Source organism: Pinus tabuliformis, chromosome 2_2, assembly GCF_031772625.1.
Source record: "Pinus tabuliformis cultivar Carrire ecotype Pingquan chromosome 2_2, CPIR1, whole genome shotgun sequence".
Taxonomy (NCBI): domain Eukaryota; kingdom Viridiplantae; phylum Streptophyta; class Pinopsida; order Pinales; family Pinaceae; genus Pinus; species Pinus tabuliformis.
In genome coordinates, this window is record NC_142300.1 from 1,074,419,831 (window position 1) to 1,074,435,952 (window position 16,122).

At 38.7% G+C, this 16,122-nt stretch overlaps 1 pseudogene; it reads right to left on the minus strand.

Annotated features, from left to right (window-relative positions):
* Positions 1 to 584: 584 nt before the first annotated feature.
* LOC149197116 (ubiquitin carboxyl-terminal hydrolase 6 pseudogene) overlaps positions 585 to 16,122 on the minus strand; it is a 56,216-nt pseudogene continuing 40,678 nt past the window's right edge.

The window sequence follows — 16,122 nt, forward strand, 5'->3', positions numbered from 1 at the left end:
TTTCGACAATGTAAAAACTCAATATTAATGAAATTTGATTTGTAATTAAGTTTAGTTAAGGTGAGCTATTGCTCTTTTATTCAACTGTTTTTGTCTCGTGTTTTACGATTTTTTTCTTGCTTCTATAGGTGTGTAAGTGAACAACCATCACAACAATTTTTTCTCAATTTTCTTGAGTCATTAAATGAATTTCACATCAATTTTTATGACAATTTTCCATATCAATTTTCTTAAAAAATAATAAAACATAAAATCTAAAAATTAATGAAATTTTTACAAAACTGAAAAAAGTAAAATAGATGTACATAAAAGAAAAACACAAGAAAAAAATATGTACAAACTAAAATATATATGCAAACAAACATAACAAAAATCATAACAAAACCTATAACATAAATGTACAAATGTTATAAAAAACACTTCATTAGAAAAAACGTAACAAATAATAACAAAACATTAAAACATAACATTTAACATGCTAAAAAGACACAACGTAAAAAAAAAAAAAAAACATAACAAAAAACAACATAATAAGAAAAATGAAATTTGCAATGTATAAAACATTTCCATATGTGAAAAAAATGTCAAACATGTAGAAAAACGTTGAACTGTTTTGAAAATGAAACGTGGTTTTGACTACGCAATGTTTGAAGAATGGAGAAGCATTGTTGGAATGGTTCCTTCAACTTCTTACATAGCCCGTCAGAACATAAATGTAGAACATCCGAATCTAAAGGATAATTTATTGCCTTCTGGTTTGATTCTCTTTTCCAAAAGAATCGTACAAACTGTATGGCTAAATAATTTGGCAAGGTGTTAATGCATGATTCCTTCAAATACACTGCACTGCGGCCTAATGCCAGAGACATTTTCTCTAGTTCATACTTCAAACCATGATTCAGTCCTTCATGCAAATGGTTGACCTCATGAGAAATGTGACATTTTAATGAGTACACCAACTTTGTCTTCAAAATTTTCCTCGCCACTTTCAGCAAATTGAATCTTTCTTGTAAGCTCGATCCCAAATAAATACTTCATAGATTCACTCAAATCTAGGGACTTGAGAGATTGTGATAGTGTGTAGATAAGTTGGGTTCAACATTCTTCTACATCCTCTTACATAAATAGACCATTATCTTGCTAGGAAAATTGAGGATACTTCTTTCTCAGCATCATCCAAAATTGCGTAGGAGTGATAGCTTGAGTGCTTCTATCTAGCTGACCAAATAAATCCCTAGTAGCCATATTTAAAAATTGAGTTGAAGGATCTAAATCACTGCTCCTTATAGAATATGTTTATTTCTGTAATGCTTACTTCAACTCTTGAACGAAATGTAAACATTGTATAGTTGAATTCATATAGCATGTATTTCTGAAATTGAATAAACTAGTTGTGTGACCCATAGATGCAACTTGTTCTTCTTTAAAAAAACTTTTTTATGCCCATGACTATGTTCGTTACATGATTAGGAAGCCACTTCATCTGACATTCCACATTTAGAATCCCCATATGCAACAAACTGCTTCCTACGAAATGAATGCAATAAAAAAGCAAACTATATTCGAGTTGTGATGAAGAGAATGAAATCCCTACTTTCTCTCTCCGCACACCTCGATCACCAACTAACTGATACCACACCTAATCTAAAATGCCACTAAAACTTACCGATAAAATGTGGGTATAATGAATCTTAATAGATGACCCCAACACTGCCCTACCATCATCAAAACTCCAAACTAAATGTCGAAATTGCTGGGGTGGATTTAACTAAGAAACACTAAGTGTAAATGCAGAGGATTTGTAGGTAGTTGAAACTACAACAAATCACAACAACCAGTTTTGTTTTAGCTGAGATTCTTTTAATGTCATTACCAGGATTCAATTTTTTGGCCAAAACAAACTTCACGCTCAAGCCTCTGAGTGTTATCTTGGTGGATCCACCTACTGTAGATCAAGTAAATCGATCTAATCCTTTCATGGCCACAACTAAAGTAGTTATCTATCTATGCATTAAAATGAAAAACCATTTTTTACGCAATATGTAAAATAAGGCTTCAAAGAAACAATAAAATATCTCAAATGGTTACGAATTTGTGAAAATTTCTTTTCAGTAATATGACTGACCCTATTCTCAAGGAAACCCATGTTTTAGTGTTTTGAAATTCACTTCCAATTGGTCATAAAATGCGTTTTAAAATGACTGGTCAAAAATGTTATGTATCTGGCCTCTGTTATGGTGACAAAATCAATTTCTTGTAGAACGACTACTAGATCTATAGATTTGGAGATCTAAAGGAAGAAAAGACTTTGTAAATAAATAAATAAATAAATGAACCATAACATAGAGCTCGGCCACAACAAGGTTCTTGGACATTGGCCCAGCGCTAGCATGGGCATTTCGTGTTGTTCTAGTTTGTTCCATTGATTGTTCTGCATGAAAGGTTCTTTGTAGTATTGCTTAGACAGTCGCAATAAATATTCCCATTAATTAAGCCTTTGTTGGGCTTCCCCAAGCTAGATATTCCAGAATATGGAGGAGAGGGTGAAATAGATTTCATGATAAAATTGGCGGTTTCAAAGGAGTTTCCACTACAATTTTAGTTAAATCCATAGTTGAAGAACTCAGAGGGAGCATATCATTATTGGATAGAGTAGGAAGAGAAATCATTTAAGTGCAACAAATCTCCAGTGCAATCTGCTCAAATCCTTTCCCAAAAATATGGATCTTATAACCAAGTGAGTTCTGTTAGTCATCAGATGATGGCAACGCGACGTGAATTGTTAGTGCACCAAATCAATGAGAACCATTGACTGTATGAAAGGATTGCTGTTGTAATCATATCATGAGAGAAAGCTTTTGATTGCTTAACAAATCGTTCATTTAAACAACATTTCAAGGGCTAAATAATTGTGATGTTATGCTGATTGCTTATAGTGCCACCCATTTTTCAAAGATAAATATAGCAAATCACATGAAATTCAAAGCAAGATTTTTTCTTATATGATGAATTTTGAATTTCTATTCTAAGCTAATGCATTTAAATTTTTTTTACAGGTTACATGAGAACCTAAATTTTCATTTTTTTGGAAAAACGAATTGATATTTTTATTTAAAATTTTACATTTCCCTTATTCAAAAACATTTTTTTTTAATTTTTTTTTTAATGATAATCTAACGTGATTTTTTTATTATTGAAAATCAAAATATGATTTATTTTTACTTTTATTTTTATTACAAACATTTTTGTCAAATTATTAAAATGTAGGAAAATAAATACAATCTAAAAATTCTAAATTGTAAACAAAAATTCAATCAAGCTTGCTTTTATTTCCCTATTTTGTGCTACTTGAAAGAAGATATATATATATATGATCGTTTCCAATGCAGCCATTTACGGATTAGACTTTCTAGAATGTTCATATCCAAATTTGCAAAATGTACTTGACTGCACATGAGGACATGAAAAATCGTTTTAACCTTTAGATTTGCCGCAAAGCTCTCTTGAAGAACGGATGAATGTTGTAGCACAATCGTGTTTCGATACCATTCCTCCATATAGTACTTGTGATCCAAAGAATGTTTAATCTGCATTCTAGATCCTTTGTCCATAAATGGTTAATATCAGGAATATATATATATATATATATATATATATATATATATATATATTTATAAAAATGATAGTCAGCTAAATGATTTATGCATCTATATGCTTTAATCATGCATCTAGGAAAAAAAACTGAAAAATGAACTGTAGAATGAAAGCTAGTTCCTATGCACACTTCCCCGGTAAAGGCACCAAAATTATGAGGCAAATTGATTACCTATAATTTAATTGTCAACTCGAGGTTTTCGTAAAACTTGCGAAGCGTGCGTGCACTGTATATGCTAGAAATTAACTTCCAATTTAGATCAATCTAACTATGAAACCAAATAAGGACAAACCAAATTCACCTATTCTAAGTCAACAATCAATTCAAAAGAAATTATAGTACAATACACATAATTTAAATATTAATCTACCACACTTGGAGAATTGAAAAGCACACCACTCTTTCAGAAATGAAATTGCATGAAATGAGATCTACTCTACGGGATCATGTGTGCATTATCAAATCAGGATCTTGTGAAATGAATAATGAAAACCACATAAAATGAAATGAAAGCAAAAACAATCATTCTTAACCTCTCACATAGGATAAGATATGAAAGAAAATAAAAACAATCACTCTTAACCTCTCACACAGGAAAAGATATGGAAGCAATAAATCTTTATCTATGAAAGCAATAAATCTTAATTTATGAAAAACAATAAATCTCACACATTATATTAGGTCGATCCAAAAGCATGAGAGATGGCAAGTTGAGAGGTTCCCAGTGCAAGCATTAACAATCAAGGTGAACATCACTCATGAGCATGGTGCTAAATCTAAATTCCATTCAAAACATGAGTAATCTTATCTTTCCACTTGAGTATCTCCACACTACAAGAAAAAAGGTCATTGGTGAGGGTCATGCGTGTGACAGACCTTTAAGGTCTGTCACCAATGTCACATATGGTGACAGTCATTAAAAAAGCGTTGTTGTAAGTGTATATAGTGATGGTCCTTTAAGGTTTGTCACAAAAGCCATTTTCAATGACACTTTTGGTGAGGGTCATTAAAGGCACATCACTAATTCTCTCTTTGGTGACACTTCCAGTGACGATCTTTTATTGATCGTCACCAACGATATTTTTGGTTACTTTTGGTGACGCTCAATAAATGTTCGTCATCATTGATCATTCCAATCAGTTTTTGATGATGATTCATGTCTGTGATGGACCTTCAAGGTTCATCACCAATGTCGCATATTCTTATGGTATTTAAAAAATCATTGTTGTAAGTGTATATAGTGATGGTCCTTTAAGGTTTGTCACCAAAGTCATTTTCAATGACACTTTTGGTGATGGTCGTTAAAGGCCCATCACTAATTCTCTCTTTGGTGACACTTTTGGTGAGGGTTGTTAAAGGCCCATCACTAATTCTCTCTTTGGTGACACTTCTAATGATGATATTTTATTGACCCTCACCAATGCTCTTTTTGGTTACTTTCGGTGACGGTCAAATTTTGTTCATCATCATTGATCATTCCAATGAGTTTTTGATGACGTTATGTACCTGTTACTATATTTTTTGTCAAAACATAATGATTTAAGACCATTGTTATGGAGTCTTTTTCATTATGTGTCCAAGGTCATAGAGGGTATAATATTTAGTAAATTTTTTAAGAAATAATTAGTCTGTATCATTTCCCTCAAGTCATAAGAATATAGTTTTCCTATGAGTCAACAAATGATTTATCTCTATTAAGTTTATTATCTAGCAAATTTCCTTTAAATAAAGTTCCACTAGTGTGTGTACGAACTATATTATCTAATACATAATCTAGCTCTATCAACTATTAATGAGAGAGACCTAGCTCTCCTCAACAGTCATAACACATGTTAACATTCTTTGGAATAATACACTAACATTCCTTGGCACCTCGCATGTTTTCTAACATCTTTGTACCTAGAACATATTTGTACCTACAACATCTTGCCATGAGTATGATGTCCAAGCACATGTTGGCATGCCCTAGCATAGCATAACTCTCCCCTATCATGTGTTGGCATGCCCTAGAACACCTTGACATAATATGGCATTGAAAAACATTATCACTTGGCACATATTGGCACTTGGCATGTATTGGAACATATTATTAGTGTGCCTAGCATCCCCCTTTCGAAAAAGATAAAGTCTCAACTTATTAACCCTCTTATGTGTTAATTTCCTTTCATTTTATCTTTGTTATTCCATTTCTTGCCTTGAAACTCCTTGATGCATATTGGCATACTCTGGCACCCTGCACATCCTAGCATGTATTAGCACTCGGCATGCCTTGGCACACCTTAGAACTACCTAGCACACTCTAGCACTTCTTGAAATTCCCTGATTTTCCTTGTCATGCCTTACCTGTGCTTAGCATACCTTGTCACTCCCTCCTTGGCATGACAACTAGCACTTATTCCCAATCCCCGACACATCCTCATATTCATTCACTTCCATGCATTTTGACCTAGTTCTCCCTTGTGTTGTCCTAGTACTCCCTAACACTAATAAGCATGCATTGTCACTCTCTAGCACACCTCATCACTCTTCGATATGTTGTGCCACTTCATAGCATGCATTACACTCCCTGACACACATTGGCACTTAGCACGTGTTGGAACTTGGCAAGTCTTAGCATGTTTAGCATGTGTTGAGATGACTTAGTATGCTTTGACATGGTTTAATATTAAAGCTATTTGAGATCAATTATTGGAAACTAGATGACAAGAAATGGAGGAAGATTTGGCACTTAGAATGCATTGACACTTGGCACTTGGCACATATTGGCACCTAGTGTTGGTGTGCTTGTTGGAGTCACGATTGCCGTTACACCAAAACCCGCAGTTATTAGTAAACAGACACATCGCTAGATTTAAGCACATGCCATGAAACACACGGGAGTGTTGGATCAACACTACCATTAATGGGGAGCACAACAATCCCCCCCCTCAACAGAAGCCAGGTGTGTTTTGAACTCGAGACCTTTGGCTCTGATACCACTTGTTAGAAAATTATACATTACAGAGCAATGGAACACATAGAATATTGCATAAATATAAACACAGAAAATGCATAAAACTAGAGAGACACAGATATAAATGGTTCACCCAGTTTGGGCGACGTCCAGCCTAAAAAACCAGTCCTTCCTTTCTATTATCTAGCAAACTATCCCCGCTATGGACTTGGATCTGCCTTTCCTTGATTTACTGCGATATCTGGAGCTCTTTCCTCTTTCCATTTTTCTTCCCCTAGACTCTGCACTTAAAACATTACCCGATGTCTCACCGGAGCTTTTCCATCGCATTTCCTCGCTAAGGATAGCACCGACAAACTTTAAAGTACTAGATCCAGAAACAAAGTTACTAATGGCCATTACTAAACCATTCCAGCTTTCTGGCAATGAACACAAGAATAACAGAGCCCTAACTTCATCATCAAGGTTTACCCCTACAGAACTTAACTGACTTGTAACAATATTAAAATCATTTAAATGGTATGCAACAGATCCACCTTCCGACATCTTCATATTAAATAGCCATTTCATAAGAAATACCTTGTTTGAGGCCAAGGGTTTTTCATATAGTTTCGCCAACGCCTTAATCAAACCATGTCATTGTTTCCTTCGAAATGTTGAAGGCGACCGATGCTGCTAGGCACAACCGTATTATTCCGGGTGCCTTTCTATCGAGAAGGTTCCATTCTTCATCTGTCATACCCATCAACATCTTTGTTTTTCCACCCAATGGTAGGTACAAATCTTTCTGATACAGATAATGTTTCATCTGCATCTTCCACAATGAGATGTTTTGGCCATTAAATTTCTTGACCCTAAACTTACCATCTTCTGCCATTGCTCCCACTCGAATGAGGAACCCTTCTTTCCTGCGAGTTTATCAACCAAATAGACCTACAACTCTGATATCGCTTATTGGAGTCACAATTATCGTTACACCAAAATCCACAGGTATTAGTAAACAGACACATCGCTAGATTTAAGCACATGCCACAAAACACACAAGAGCGTTGGATCAACACCTCCATTAACGGGGACCGCAACTGTGCCTAGCATACCCCTCATGTAAAAGGTAAATTGTTGACTTATTAACCCTATTATGTGCTCATTTCCTTGTAGTTTAACTTGTTCCTCCATTTTGTTGCCTTAACAGCCCTTGGCATGCATTGTCACACCCTTGTACATCTTGGAATCCCTTAGAACTTGGCACATATTATCTTGTTTGACATGTCTTCATACCATCTAGGACATGTTAGCATGTTGTAGTGTTAGCACCTAAATCTGCCTTAGCCTGAAGAAGGAAAAAATTAGGGTAACCACAAACCACGCTCAGTCTAGTAGCTAGCCCTACTAGAGTAGGAGAGGGATCTCTCGGAGTCACGCTCACCGAATGGATAGGAAAAATGGTCTGAGATGACTTACAATGCGATATTTACCTTAGGCTAGTAAGTGAAAAGTGACTGAGTTTCTGGGATGTATATGGGATTGGCGCTCAACAAAGAACAGAGAATCGAAAATGAAGGCACAGATTATTCCGTGAGGCAAGGTAGGTGGCAAGCGCAACAATTTTGGCTTAAGGTAACGCGGAATGGAAAGATTGCTGAAGAGAGTGAAAAGGGCATGATCGCATGAATCCTTTTCAATAGAAGAATAACACTGCACATGAAATTTTCCCACAGGCAGAGAAATATAAATTGAATTCTACCTAATCTCACTTAGAAAATTTCATTGAAATGAAGCATGAAATGAAATATGAAACATAACAAGATACATATGGAACATAAGAACACATTTTCTACACTCATGACCATAAGAATCTCATCAAACAGAGTAGCTTCTTTTCATTAATCCTCTGTCAAAAATACACAGTGCAGAAATAGAGTTTCTTTCCCACAGTCTCCCAGAAGTTACAAGCCAGCCAACCCTTTAAAAGTTTTCATACAATATATAGAATGTGTAAGGAAGAGACAGAACGCCCAAGGGTTGGGGAGTTACTCGAATCATTGCAAAATGGAGATGGAGAGCCAACCATCAGCTACAGGTGCAACACTACAAACATGACATTTGGCTGGGGTGACCCTTTGCATTCTTTTGCCACTTGGATAGATGCCCACCTGGAGAGAAAAATCTTTAAAATTCGCCTTTGGTGCCAAAAAACCAAAGAGTAGATGATCGGGCCCACTTGGAGAAGTCACGACCCGAAATTTCGCGAAACGAGAGCAATTTGGTAGTTTTTTCCTTTGTGCACTGCGCCAAATTCTCTGTGCGTTGCGCCACTTTAGAGCTTGTTTTGGGGCACTTTCAGGTGTCAAAAATGTGCCCAAGTGGGCTTGTTAGAAAGCTTGTCCTGTCTACTTTAAAACCCCATTGGAATTTTGAAATTTGGTGCTCATTTTCCGATCCAAATATTCATTCTCCCAAGACTGCTTTCTGTGTGCCCAAAAAGTGGTAGAGAGGCTATTTTTGGGTGTTTTTTGACCTTTAGGAGACCCAAAACTTGTCAAAATTTCTTGCTCGGACACCAATAGTAGTATTTTTCGATGCTGAATCCAAATATGCAAGCCATTCCTTGATTAGAGCCCTATAATTTTAGCATTGCGCCAGTGGCGCGACGCACAGGGAGAAATTTCCTTGTTTTTGTCCAAAAAATCAAAATTTGACCAAAACTTCCCCAAATTTGCTGAAATTTTGGCTAGAGGTTCCTTATGGGGTGCCATGCTGAGCCAAGGAAGCCTCAGCCAAGATTCTAATTCTATCTTTCTCCTTTTCCTGTTTTTCCCTTTTTGATGCCTTTTTTAGGTTTGCCTTCAAATTCCTTATTCGTGCCTTGCAAACCTTGTTCCGTGCCCAATAGTGGTTTTTCATGTTCCTGAGCATTTCCCTGTCCTTGTGTGCTTTCGTCAACAAATTATCTAAGTGGATGTGGATCCTCATTTAGGCTTCTTTGGGTAGCCTGCTAGTCTTCACGGATGTTTTGCAGCTCCATGATCTCATGCTAGTCCTCAGGCTGCTTGTTTCTCTGTTCCAAATACTTGATGATCCATTTGGCCCTCTCCACATCTGCATCATAATCCTGAATGAGGATGAAATCGGCCTCCTGTTCACCTGATGGCCCCTCATCATGCATAGGTTTCTTGTCCTTGTCCTGTATTGCTATGAGGGGAGCATCAGTGTTATAGACAATTTTGTGCCTTGCAGCATCAGGCATGAATTGTCAATAATCCAAGGGATCCAAAGTCCCTAAACATGATGTTCCTACCCCTAGAGGAACAAGATCAACAAACCAACAACTCTCAGATCAGTTCTCCACCTGAAAACACTAAAAAACAAGCAATCCTGAAATCAAAGCAGGTGCTCCATTAGGCTTCTGCGCTGAAACTCAACTCCTCCATGGTGTACCTGCGTTGCAAAGCAGGTAGAACAAAGACCACCTGCGCTGAGCGAGATGGGACAAGTGGCACACTGAGTCATTGCTCTGGAATCTTCCAAAAATGATACTTGGATCAGGGATTTCGCCTTGTGTTGAGTCAGAGGCTCTGTTTCTCCAAGTGGAAGCAAGGTTCTCCAAGTGGACTCAAGAACTGAAGATCAACTGACGAGAGAGAGGACACAAGGCAGCTACACATCAGTTGCAAGCTGACTCATCCTTTCTCAATTCATCTATATATTGAGCTCTCTCCTATGAGCTCGGGGGGCTGGAATTTTGTGCAAAGTAATGATATGCTGTTGGTTTCACTATAGAACTATTGGGTGATTGCTTGAAGGAGGTGAAGAGGAGAAATTGTTTCTGCTAGGAGGTGTTGCTGGATTGGGGCCTTCAATGGTTGTAACACTCTCAAAACTTTACTTCTTCCATTAATAAAAGCTATTGAGGTTCTTCTATATGCACTTGTTTCAATGATGTATTGTGATAATTGTATATTTGATTTATGCTAATCCTTGAATCAGTTATGATTGCATGCTTCTTGTAGTTTCCTTCTTTGTTATTTTGCAGGATCTCATTGTAGCTGGGCCAGCAAAAGAGCAAAGAGCTAGGAGCAAGCAGCAAAGAGAAGAGATTGGAGCAAATATTAAGCGCAAGGCAACGGTTAGTGCATTTCTTCATTCTCTCTTGCTTTCATAAAGAAGTAAACCTTAAGTAGTTTTATTTACAGTTGTTGCTGAGGTACTATCACCCTTAGAGTGGGATAGGGTCATCCGAATCGGATACTTTTCCCTACAACAAACTGGCGACTCCGCTGGGGATCGTATCTGTTTGATTGTTTGTAGTATTTTGCTATTCATTTCCTGAACAAAAGAGTACCAAATTGAAAAGCTTTTGACTATATCAAAAGCGAAGTAGAGGGCAGCTACTCTAGCTCATTTCTGAGCATGTTCATGATTTGAAGAGCTGATCTACAAGGATCCTTGTAAGCTCTTAGTGATAGCTTTTCATCTTCCTTGTCATCCCTTAGTGTGTGCTTGACTGATAGCTTCTGATTTGAGCAAAAACTGTGAATTTTTGAGAAAATTGTGACCCGGAAACTGAGAAAACGCAACTTTCGTTTTCCAAAGCAAGTAGTACACAGGCTACCTGCTTTGCAACGTAGGTCCCGAAGGGGCTACCTGCGCTGAGAGCCAGACTGGCTGTGCAGCACCTGCGTTGGCCCAATTTTGCCTTGTGCATTTGGGGTTTCCTCCCTTTTTCTTGCCTGTTTTCACTATAGATTTTGCAGCCAGTTACCAGTCTTGTACCTGTTCTGAAACCAACCTTACTTGCCATCATTCTGCCTCTGTTATATAATGAAATTGTACTTGTTCTTTTGTATTTCTTACATCATTTACAATTTCCCATAACGAAAGTGAACTAGTCTTGCTTTGGCCTCTTAGATCTGAACCTGTGTTAGGCATTTTGCTGGTCTAAAGAGTTAGCTTGTTTGCTGTCCATAGCTGATTAGTATTTTTACTTTCGTCATTATGGTTTGATTTCATGCATTTCCAGTGTTTAAACGAGTAAATCTTAAGGTGTCTTTTGATTTTGGACTAGCTTGTTTACTTTCACTTGAAATCGAAATCAAAGTTATATAACAACTTTCTTTTTGTAATACATCAACATTAAGAAAGGGAAAAGAAAATACATGCATTGTGCATTTTGCATTTGACTGTTTGCATACTGATTTAGGAAAAATTGCATTAGTGTGTGCTCTATGATCTGTGTGAAAAGATTTGTCTTTCTTTTCCCTCAGTAGTTAAGATTTTCAAAGTTGAAAGATTGAAAAGTTTGCTTCTCATCTTAGACTGCATTTAGGAATTTGTTACATACATCTCGTGGTGATCCTTAAAGGCAAACTGCTAAACAAGATCAACATTAAAATAAATTCAATTTACATAAAAACGCTTTGTAACATAACGCAAACACATATAGGTCTAGGTAGAGACGTGTTTCGACGTCGTTAAACATAGTGACTGTCGATCTCTACGAAGGTGGGTGATTCCTCCTGAGAGTCGGTGGCACTAATACGGACTTGTGCTCCCATGTACCGTCGCGTATATATTGGGAGACCCCTATAGGAACAAAGCCTTTATCCATAGGAAGCTGTGTCGGCCGCCCTACTGATCGCGATGCAGTGAACACAGCATTCACGAAGATCGACCACCCGTACCGTAAAACGTATTCTGTGGTTTCGCGAAAAGTTTGGCACACCCTCTGCCTAGAACTCCAGAGAAGTTTCTTTTGGCCTTTTTCAAACTCTAAAACTGAAAAAGTCCATCCGAGCATTTGTCACTTCGGGCTCGTTAAAACATCGAAGGAGACTAGAGTCATCTTTAGCTTTTTCTCGACTCTTAAAACATGAAAAAGCAAAGTTGTGTCTAAAGCGTCGTTAATAAAATTTATTTTAATCGGAACATAATCACCTGTTATTCCCACGTTGATCTTTCAGTTGAAAAGTATGGAGCCCACCAACCAAGGAAGTCACCTTGGTGGAAGTCCCAATCCCTTCTCCTCTTGGGGAGATGTTGGTGCGCCTCATATGGCCACATTGTCACTTCCAGGATTGACAATTGGCCTACCTGTATGGCTCTTTTCAACTAATGTAGTTCAGATCACCACTAATCCTGAGCAGTCGAATCAACAGTCAGACCAGTCTAGAGCTACCCACCAGCCTTCCACTTCTTACAATTCTTCCTCTGATCCTTCATCTTCGCAAGGTAGAGCCGGCAAAAGTCAGCCTCCCATGGAGAAGAAGGAGAAGAAGAAGAAAGAAAAGAAGCAGAAGGAGCCTAAGGCGAAGGCGACTGGGGGCAAGCAAAAGACATCTGACAAAAATCCACACACTGCACCGACCGGGCCTAAATCGCCATGTGTCATTTGCAAAGGGACCCACTTCCACCGTGACTGTCCTTGTATTCCCCGGATACTAAGGGACTGGTCCCCCAGGTTGCACAATCCGGTAGCATCAACCTCTGATAGACATGTTGATTGCATTCCGTCAACTAGCGAGAATGAAGGACAAAGAGGGAGACCAAGATCACCCTGCAGACTGTGTGAAGGCGATCACGCCATCCACCGTTGTCCATTCTTAGATGAGGCGAAGAGATTTTTGGAAGATCGTCTGGTTTCACCGTTACGACTTCCTCCTGGATACCAAAAACTCGTGCCAAGTCCCTCGATAGTTGAAAATCCAGCTGGCCCGATCAAGTGGTCAGCTGAAGTGTCGGTCATTGAGAATGAACCTACTGAATCCAGACCAGACGAAAGTCTAAAGGTCGAAACGGTAGTTGACCGGGTTCTTCCTTCAGAGGTTTCATCCTCAAATGACACCGTCGTTGAAGATTCATCTTCAAATGACACCCTCACTGAAGAGAACAAGGATGACACCATCCAGATTCTTTTCATCAACACAGACTCTGATGAGCATCAGGGCAACGTGCCCACTCCTTTATCGCAGGAAGGAACATTGTCAGGGTCGTACCCGGCCGTGTATTCGGTCCCACCACCAAGCAACCTGGTTGTCTCCTTTGATTGGAATCAACTAGGCAGACCCCGGTTACCAGCCAGTATCCCATTCAGAATCATCGTCCAAATCTACAGAATGGTGATGGCTGGAACTATCATTGATGAAGGGGCATCTGTGAGTATCCTTTCCTCTATTGCTTGGAAAGCACTGGGTTCCCCGGCGCTTTTACCTGAGATGAGAAATCTATCAGGTTTTGATAAAGGAACCAGTCGCCCGTTAGGGATTCTCCCCAATGTTCCCGTTACATAGAAGGGGAAGACAGTTCATATGAATGTCATGGTCGTCCAGGGACCCTTGGTGTATAACTTACTCCTTGGATGAGACTATATATATTGCATGGAGGCGATAGTGTCCTCACTCTTCAGAGTTATGTGTTTTCCGCACGAAGGAAGAATGGTCAAGCTCGTAGACCAACTTTCATTTCCAGGATCACGCATCACAAATAGTCAAATACCATCCCTTAACGGTTTATTCACTCAAGGAATGCCTCCACCCCCGGTTCTACTTCCCGATGAATGCGAGTGATTCGGAAGAAAGAACTGGGACCCAAGGGGCATGCACCCTGGCTTGCCTTGGGCAGAGAAAACCTTGGGTATAAAGTTAATTTCCGCAGAAGAATATGACTAGTCCGTACCCCGTCCGGCATGGAAGAGAGGGTTGTTCTAGGATAAAGTTCTTTTGTCAAAGTTATGTGAGTGAGATAATCAGCTTCTCGCTCCCCTTGTCTAGGTAAGTAGGATGCTGAGGGAGGAGATCCATTTGTGGCGGCAAGTAGCCACCATCTTTGAAGGCAAGCCTCACCCATTAAAACATATGTTTTGAAGGATAAGTAGGGGCAGCCTCCAAAGAAAGAGATGAAATTGCTGCAACAAGTGGTCACCATCTTTAGTAACCTAGTAATAGACATCGCCGGAAAAAGAGAGTTTAGTTTGCGGCAGCGAACAAAACCATTTTTCGGATAATAAGTAAGAGGCAAACCTCCCTCCATAACGCCAATGTTTTATCTGTTGCGATCTTGCAAAAATCAAAAAGTGAACTGATGGGAAGACAAGTACCGTCGGCACCGAAAAATAACGAGAAGACAAGTATCGTTAAAAATATAGCAAGACGACAAGTAGAAAAACAGAGGTGGGACAGAGGAGGGGTAGCCTTGAAATTATACTTTATACCTGGGGGCATGCGAACCTTTTGGAGTGCAAGCATGGGACGACTATTTATTTTTTAAAATTTTTAGGTCCTCCCTTTAAACCTGTAGGTCTAACCCGTTAAACTCGTAGGATTAGCCGTTTCCAGCTTGCATAAAGAAAGGATGTGGGGCAAAAGTTAAAACTTGCCAAATTGGAGTAACTAGTGAGGTATAGCTCCTTAAATATGACTACCTCACCTGAGGCGTTCCTTGTATTAAGACTGGTATAATCGAGCAGTTTTAGCAGTTCATGCTCGTTAAAAAATAAACGCAAGATCCGAGCAGTTTTAGCACATAGTTCATGCTCGTTAAAAAATAAACATAAGTTGTGAGCAATCTTCCCCTAGAGTTCAAGCTCACCCAGAAAAAATGAACCGGTAAATAACCTTGGTAAATGTAACCTTTGACAGCCATATTAAAGCCCTTGGTCGTGTTCTTGCAGTCTCACCTCCATCCGTTCATTTGGCCAATCGTTCATCTCCATATGTTTGTTTACCCATTTTGAGGAACAGCTGCGAAGAGTGATTTCACTTAGCCATCCTTGTGACACTGCCGTGATTGGAAAATTCCAACCTGTACCTGGAATCTGCTGCTATCCCTGTTTATCACTCGTTCCTCAAAAGACGAGTCTTCTTTGAGCTCTTTTCTCCTGACTCGTAAAATATGAAAAGTTTGCCGAGTTTTGGCCTTCCAGCTCGTTAAATGACCGGAAGAGCTATCCCTCATCTAGATTTTAATCTTTTTGGACCCGAGGGATTATTGCACAAAAAGATCGAGTGCTTGTTTTGTTTGGCTCGTTAAAGCAATCGAAAATTCATCCCTTCTGTATTGTTTTATACTTTTTCGGACTTAAGGGATTAGATGACGAAAAAGGAATTCTGGAGTTGACTTTATGTACCTTTTCAGACTCTCTAAAAATGAAAAGGACCGAGTTATCCTTGTCGTTAGACTCGTTAAATTCATTAAATAGCGACAAACTTGTCTTTAGACGAGAACGAGTTTCCCTATCGCTAGGCTCGTTAAAACATAGCGATAGGCTTTCCCGAAGGGCAGGTTATAGAACAAGCATATGTTATCCTCCTCAAGCTTGATAAAAATAAAGACGTACTGGTCAGCAATGACTGGGGAAAAATTGGGAGAACCTCACAGCTTTAATGGTAGCAAGTCGCTCTTGAACATGACACTTTGTCCTCCGTATCACATCGGGTTGGGTTATTTCATTCACCGGTCTCATCACCATGGTCCTCGCCACACCATCCACATTTGGGGTAATGCTACCAATCCATCACAT